The 7,500-nt window shown below is 39.0% G+C and overlaps 1 protein-coding gene across 1 annotated transcript in view; it reads right to left on the reverse strand.

The window, feature by feature from the left end:
* The window catches only part of LOC133658568 (mitochondrial import inner membrane translocase subunit TIM50-like), a 63,444-nt gene that overhangs the window by 4,299 nt on the left and 51,645 nt on the right, over positions 1-7,500 (reverse strand). The window lies entirely within an intron of this gene.

Below are 7,500 nucleotides of genomic sequence, written 5' to 3' on the forward strand. Positions count from 1 at the left end.
TATTTATATATTGTTATTTACACATAAACATCGACATTTATTATTTATATATTGTTATTAACAGATAAACACAGACATGTATTATTTATATAATGTTATTTACAGATAAACACAGACATTTATAATTATATATTGTTATTTACAGATAAACACTGATATTTATTAATTATATATTGTTATTTGCAAATAAACCCTGAAATGTATTATTCATATATAACTCAGATCTGCCACATCATTTTATATGGTCCGCAAAAACCTGGAAATAATATTTGTCAGTAAGGTAGTTTATCTTTTCCAAGTGAATGTATTTGTTCTTTCCACTTTAACAGAAAAATATACATTTACTGCACATCTTTTAAACTTTAAAAATAAAAAGTAAACACAAAAAACTAAAATAACGAGCCAGTCTTATGATCAAGATACGACTCCCGTCAAAGAGCCATTATCCCATCTGTGGTATGAAGGAAGGCAAGATTATTTCATAAATATCTCCGCAATGCCTCCGTAGTTTGACGTCACATTTTCGGGACTCATGCAGATCCAACATACACCAAACAGGTACCAATAGGCAAAAAAAAATAACAATAGGTTCCGTTTAATCAAGCCCAAGTCGCACGTAATCCATCAATCAAAAAAAGTTTGTTATGTAACATTTTTCCATAACCACAAGAGCCAAAGTCAATTAAACTTCTACGAGTGACAGCTGTTGTTAGCATGTAGCATCTCTAAACGAGCTCATAGTCTATTAGCCAACGATAGAATTAGAAGGCTGAAAAATGGAGGGAGTAAACTATTAAAAAAAGAGTGAGCCGCTGCCCAGCGTGAAGAAAAGAAGTTGTGTTTTTATGGAGACAACATGCATGTGATGTGACGCACGCAACAACAGGAAACGGCTTGTGTTGCGTCGGACTGTTCATCGGCCCTTCGCACGGTCCCGGGCCAACATAAGCAGGGCCAATAAGGCGTGCGCGCAGAAACACTTTTGAGTGCGGCGGAGGGGATTTCCACCAAAAAGCTGACCTGGCTATTGTGTACAGTTGACCTCCTACTTAACGTCTAAAGAGGGCGATGAAGCTGATTTATGGTCCGAGATAACGTCCACGTCCACAGAACAAAAACAACCCTGATTAAATCAAATCATTGCTACGGTCAGCCCAAAAAAATGATATTAAAATCGCCGGTCATTTGTGTTACATTTGTGCCTAAAAATTGTAAAAAAAAATATTTTAGAATGACTTCAAAACATCTGTGTCACTTCTGATACAGTACGACGCCGATATTGCAGCATTGAGTGTTGCTTGTAGGGTTGTACACTATACCGGTATTAGAATAGTACCGCCATACTAATGAATCATTTTCGGTACTATACCGCCTCTGAAAAGTACCGGTCCCCCACCCCCCCGCGCCCGCGTCGAAGTCACGTCGTGACAATGCTGGTTTACGAGCAGAGGAGCATGTTCGGCAGCGCACAATCACAGAGTACTTACAAGCAGACACAGTGTGTAGACAGAAAAGGGAGAACGGACGCATTTTGGCTTAAAAACTAAAGATAAAGGTGAAGTTATAACACTGAAACGCCCTCAGGAAGAGGTGCTTTAAGACATGGCTAGCTAGCTAGCGGCTAACATCCATCCACAGTGTTTTAGCTACTTCTAAATCACTAATCCTCGCCTCCATGGCGACAAACAAAGTAAGTTTCTTACAAGTATACTCCCTGCAGGACGAGGAATAGCTAAACATGCTTCACTACACACCGTAGCTCACCGGCGCCAAAATGTAAACAAACGCCATTGGTGGATCGACACCTGACATCCACTGTAATGATACCAAGTATAGGAGCGATACTACTATAATTACGTCGTTTTTAGCATCACAACATCTTCTTTCGTTTTTTTTGGAATTTATATTATGTTTATAAAGTCAGGAAATATGTCCCTGGACACATGAGGACTTTGAATATGACCAATGTATGATCCTGTAACTACTTGGTATCGGATTGATACCTACATCTGTACTATCATCCAAAACTAATGTAAAGTATCAAACAACAGAAGAATAAGGGATTATTACATTTTAACAGAAGTGTAGATCGAACATGTTGAAAGAGAAAGTAAGCAGATATTAATAGTAAATGAACAAGTAGATTAATATTATATTATATTTTCTACCACTTGTCCTTAATAATGTTGACAAAATAATAGAATGATAAATGACACAATATGTTACTGCATATGTCAGCAGCTAAATTAAGGGCCTTTGTTTGTTTACTTACTAATAAAAGACAAGTTGTCTTGTATGTTCACTATTTTATTTTAGGACAAAATTGCAATAAGAAACATATTTTTAATGTACCGTAAGATTTTTTTGTTAAAATAAAGCCAATAATGCAATTTTTTGTGGGGCCCTTTATTTAGAAAAGTACCGAAAAGTATCAAAATAATTTTAGTACCGGTACCAAAATATTGGTTTCGGGACAACACTAACTGGTTGAAACCAATATTAATCTGATTCGATATCAGCAGGGTTACACACACTTATATTATTTGGAAGTGTGCAATGTCAAAAAAGAAGGATGGTATGTATGAAAAATATTAACTTATTTATTATTAACTGTCTGAAATAAACTTGCGCTGTTTCATAAATTGAAGTGGAGTGGTAATTGTTTTTTTTGGCGACAATAATTCAATCAAGCTCATGACACAGTAATTTGAACAATGTGGACACGTTTGTTACTGGACATTTTCCTCACCCGGCTCGGCCTTGCATCTACAATTATTTGATACTTGTTTATATTGACAAATGTGCTGTTTTAGACTGAAATACTCTTCAATTAAGCACACTTATTATCTATATTTTGTGCCATTGTGTGTTAGCTGCTAGCTCCTAGTAGCCTAGTCGAGCATGTTTACCTTTTGTGAATGACTTTAGTAAAATAGAAGAAATTGTGTGTTTATCGGAGGACATTTAGATGTACACTGGCCAGCTTTACACAAGTAAACATGGCTGCTTATATCGCATGTTTTACATGCAAGCCCATATAGCCCTATACTTGCTTTTTTTGGCTGATATCGGAGCGATATCCGTATCGCAGATCGGGACATCCTTATTAAAAACCTGAACAGCACAAGCAAAAAACATCAAGGCACAAACGCATAGCATTAGTACTTTAGTATTTCCAGTGACACGGAAATACAGGTCATTTACTTGTCTTGAATTTAGTTTGAAAGAAACCACACTATTTATTATTATTATTATTATCAATGGGCTTGGCATTTTCTTGTTCTGCTTTAAAGGGGAACTGCACTTTTTCCTGGAATTTTGCAATCCTTATGAGAGTATTTTGAATGCATTTTAACTCGTAAATAAACTCCATTAAAAGTCTGCTTACATCATGTATTAGTGATCTTGTAACTCTAAACACTAACGCAGACTAACTACTTTTAGCGGCGCCGCGACCACAGAGAGCTAACTAGCTTGCTGCTGCTATATTGACGTCTGGTGAGCCGCTTTCTTGCCTCGGAGCTCGGGAAAGTGTATCCTAGATCATAAATAATGCCTCTCACCTTGATAGTAGAAGGATGAGGACGTATTCCGACAAGTTGGTACACTTTTACAGCCAATATTTGCGAATATTTTGAGTCATTCTTCATCTAAACAGGAATATATGAACATCCTAGCAGTCGGCATCCAAATGAGAGTAGACTAGGGGTGTAACGGTACGTGTATTTGTATTGAACCGTTTCGGTACAGGGGTTCCGGTTCGGTTCGGAGGTGTACCGAACGGGTTTCCACACGGACATATTAAGTAGCGTAACACACGTTGTGTAAACAATGCACACCGAGGCACAACACACGGCATGCTAGCAGCTAACGGGCCAGGATAGACTGACCCTACGTCCTCTTTTCACCGGACATGTCCTCTTTTGCGGAGCAGTCAGGGCGGAGTTTCTTAAATGCCTCGAATGTGCGGCATTTTGAGTTAGGGTTGCGTGTATTTTCAATGTACGTTCAGGGTTAAGAAGTGGTTAAACACAAAACAAATTGTGCGCGCAGCAGCATTGGTGAGGGAGGGGCAGAGACAGAGAGAGCGAGAGAGTTATGATAAACGCGCATGCGTCGCCAGGCTCTGCATTTTATCCATAGATTTATCACATTTAAGTTTTTATTATCTATAGCAGGGGTGTCAAAAGTGTGCCCCGGAGGCCATTTGCGGTCCACAGCTAATGTTTTAAAGGCCCACGGCACATTCTAAAAATACTGTTAAAATAAACAAAAACATAACACAAGTGAAATAAAAAAGCTTAAAGGTTAAATGTAATTTAGAAAAAGTTGCAATGTTGACTAATAAAACAAAGCTGTTTTTTTTTCTTTTAAACCGTCATTGCTCAAAACATAATATTGAATCAAAATCAATGTTATTATGAATTATTGACCTATCCAAGGTTCCCATTACTTCACATCAAATATTCCAATATCAAAAATATTTTTTGGTGGAAGATTTTGCAAATTTGGTAAATAAATAACCCAAAAATGTATATTTTGTTGTTTTCTTACTGTACCGAAAATGAACCGAACCGTGACCTCTAAACCGAGGTACGTACCGAACCGAAATTTTTGTGTACCGTTACACCCCTAGAGTAGACATTGTACAGTAAGTGATGTTTTATTATGTTTGTTGGCTCTCATGAAGTCTGCACGAGTAGTAATCAGGGATGTCGAAGGAAAAAGCGTTTTTTGAAATTGATACGCCGTCGAAAGCTTAAAATGAGAAAATGTACGTAAATATTAAATGCTATTATGAATGTGCCTGTTACATTACATATACACTTACATCATGGAGGTGTTTGGATGTTTTTAGAGCGCTTTGTAGGCGGAATAGAGCGACTCCCATCCCACAATTATTTACAAGTTAGAATGTATAATTAAAAGAAAAACATATGTGTCTTGTAAGGATTGCAAATGTTTGGCAAAAATCCCCAAAAGCTGCACTTCCCTTTTAAACAACAACAACAACAACTTCCAACCTGCTTTGCTGTTCTACATAGAAAGTCCTGGAAGGACTGCTGACTGGGGACTTGTTGGCAGATGTGGAGAATGAGTAGGGAGTGTCATGCTAGCGTCAGTACAGCATCGTGCTAACGTCAGTACGTGAGTCCTTCAGTAAAATGACAATAATGCTAATACATATTTCCATATTAAAGTAATCTATTAGAAATGGTATCACATGCTAATGTAAAACAGACTGTTGTTGACTCATTTGTTTTGCGCAGCCCAACTTCACGATAGTTTCATTATAATGTTAATGGTCATGAGACTCTTCAGTGCCGCGACAGCCAAGGAGGGAAGGCGGACATCTGCAGCACGGACACTCCGGTCCACTTTCCCACACTAACTTTTATGTCGGGGCAAAACGGGATGGCGGCAAACGTCACAGCTGGAGTGCAGCTGTGCACGTCGCAGGGGTAGATGGTGCAGGGCCTGAACGTGCATGTAGCGAACCGGCCACAAAGCGTTATTTAACAGACACATTTATGTGCAGTAAAAAAAGGTGAGGGAGCGTGTTAACACCTTGTTAAGTATGAGCTCACTTTGCATCTCTTCTGGCGTGGCCTTTAAACTCTCCGACAGTGTTTGTTTTGATACCTTAATGGCTAAGATGATTGGCAGTAGGGCTGCAACTAACGACTATGTGCATACAAGCAATAACATCTTGGTGGGGAAGAATGGCAAAAAACAGCAATTCTACTGGTTAATAAAGAGGGTGCGTGAAGCACAATATGGAGCTATTTGGGCTTCATAACTAACAATAAAAGTGACGCTTTAAACAAGGAAGCGCCGCGCTTCCATTCTTGCTTTAAAACACGCCTCGCCAAACATGGCGATTAGTATTAACATCTTTGCATCTAACTTAAGTAAACATTTAAATAATAAGCATTCAGATCTGCACAAGGAGTTTAAAGAGTGACAGGTAATAATGGAGTTGTTGCACCTGTCCTGCTGTTTGGCTCCGGTGCAGACTGTCGTAGAGGAGCACAGGGCTGACGTTCCCTTCAGTTCACTTTACCCAGCAATGGGTCTGCTAAGATCTGCTTTCCGGCAAGAATTCGAGGCCGCCCATTTGTGACAATCCGGTTGCTTTATTATTAGTTTTGCAGGACACAACCAGACCCATTCATCACTCTACCGGGCAGTGCACGTGCTCCTCTCTCTCTGTACTCGCCCAGTCACTCACTGACGTCACTCAGCCAACACGTTGACGTTCTCACTAACACACATACTGTACACTCATAAGTTAACCAGCTCCCCTGCTGTGCACATGTAGATACATAACATGTAGATACGTAGACGTGCACACAACTGCTTGACTTGATGCCAAATATTAGTGGAGTTAGGACTGCCCATCTAACGTCAACCATTGCTAGTAAAATGACTGAATTTGGTAACAAATTTAAATAATTTGTGTTTTATCTTTAATAATGTGTGTTTTACCTGTGTACATTTATTCATAGTTTTGTTTTTAGTACTTACTAGTAATTGTATTTTTCTTAAAGCACAGACCAGGATTGGCAACTATAAATTATGAAGCATTTAATATAATGTTAATAAAGCTTTATTATTATATTCAAATCTAATCCTTGATTATGGCAGACTAGATGTAGTATGGAAAATTGTAAATTTTGAATTTGAGAGCAACAAGAAAAACACGAGTTTAATGCCCTTTAATTTATATTTAAACCTTCTAAAATTGTTCTTTGAGTGCAATAGGAAATATGTTTATTCTATTGTAAGATTTTCTGTTAAAATAAGGCCAAAATCTACACTTTTTCGTAGTTCCCTTTATTTGGAAAAGTATCAAAAAGTATCGATATACCTTTTGGTACCGCTACCAAATTATTGGTATCGGGACAACCCTAGCTGCAACAACATTTTTGCATTTATCGATAAAATCGATATATCGACCAGGCCTACTTCAGAGATGTGCTGTGTTTGAGCGGAAGGGGGAGCACAAAAGCATGTCGCGGTTAATCCAACTGTTGTGCTTCTCGTCGCCATGGCCATCAAACAATAAGACGTCTGATCCAGACGCTGGGATGCGGGCCAGCCAACAATAGCAGGATGCTACAAGAACGACTTATGTGCCGCTTGTTATTTTGGAGAGTCTCCTAAATTACCCGTACTTGAGTCCACCACTCAAGGGACCTCCTTATTCAAGCCACTACCAGTCGATCAGAGCATCCCTCACCTCTTGACCATGAATGAGAACGACAGAAAAACAACAACAACAAATAATATGGCCGACATACGATATGAACTTTCTCTCGGCATGTTTACAGCAACAACTCTCTCCGTGTGTGTCGGCATATGGAGCACTCGGCATCATCTTGGCGTGTTATGGAGATGAGATGCGAGAAGTAGGTTACCAAACTCCCTCAATGCAGCACACACGACAGTTGGAGGAGGTGGGTGGTTTGGGGGGACGGGGCAGCTTGAGACGGGGGT

The sequence above is a fragment of the Entelurus aequoreus genome, linkage group LG10 (assembly GCF_033978785.1).
Source record: "Entelurus aequoreus isolate RoL-2023_Sb linkage group LG10, RoL_Eaeq_v1.1, whole genome shotgun sequence".
Lineage (NCBI taxonomy): Eukaryota > Metazoa > Chordata > Actinopteri > Syngnathiformes > Syngnathidae > Entelurus > Entelurus aequoreus.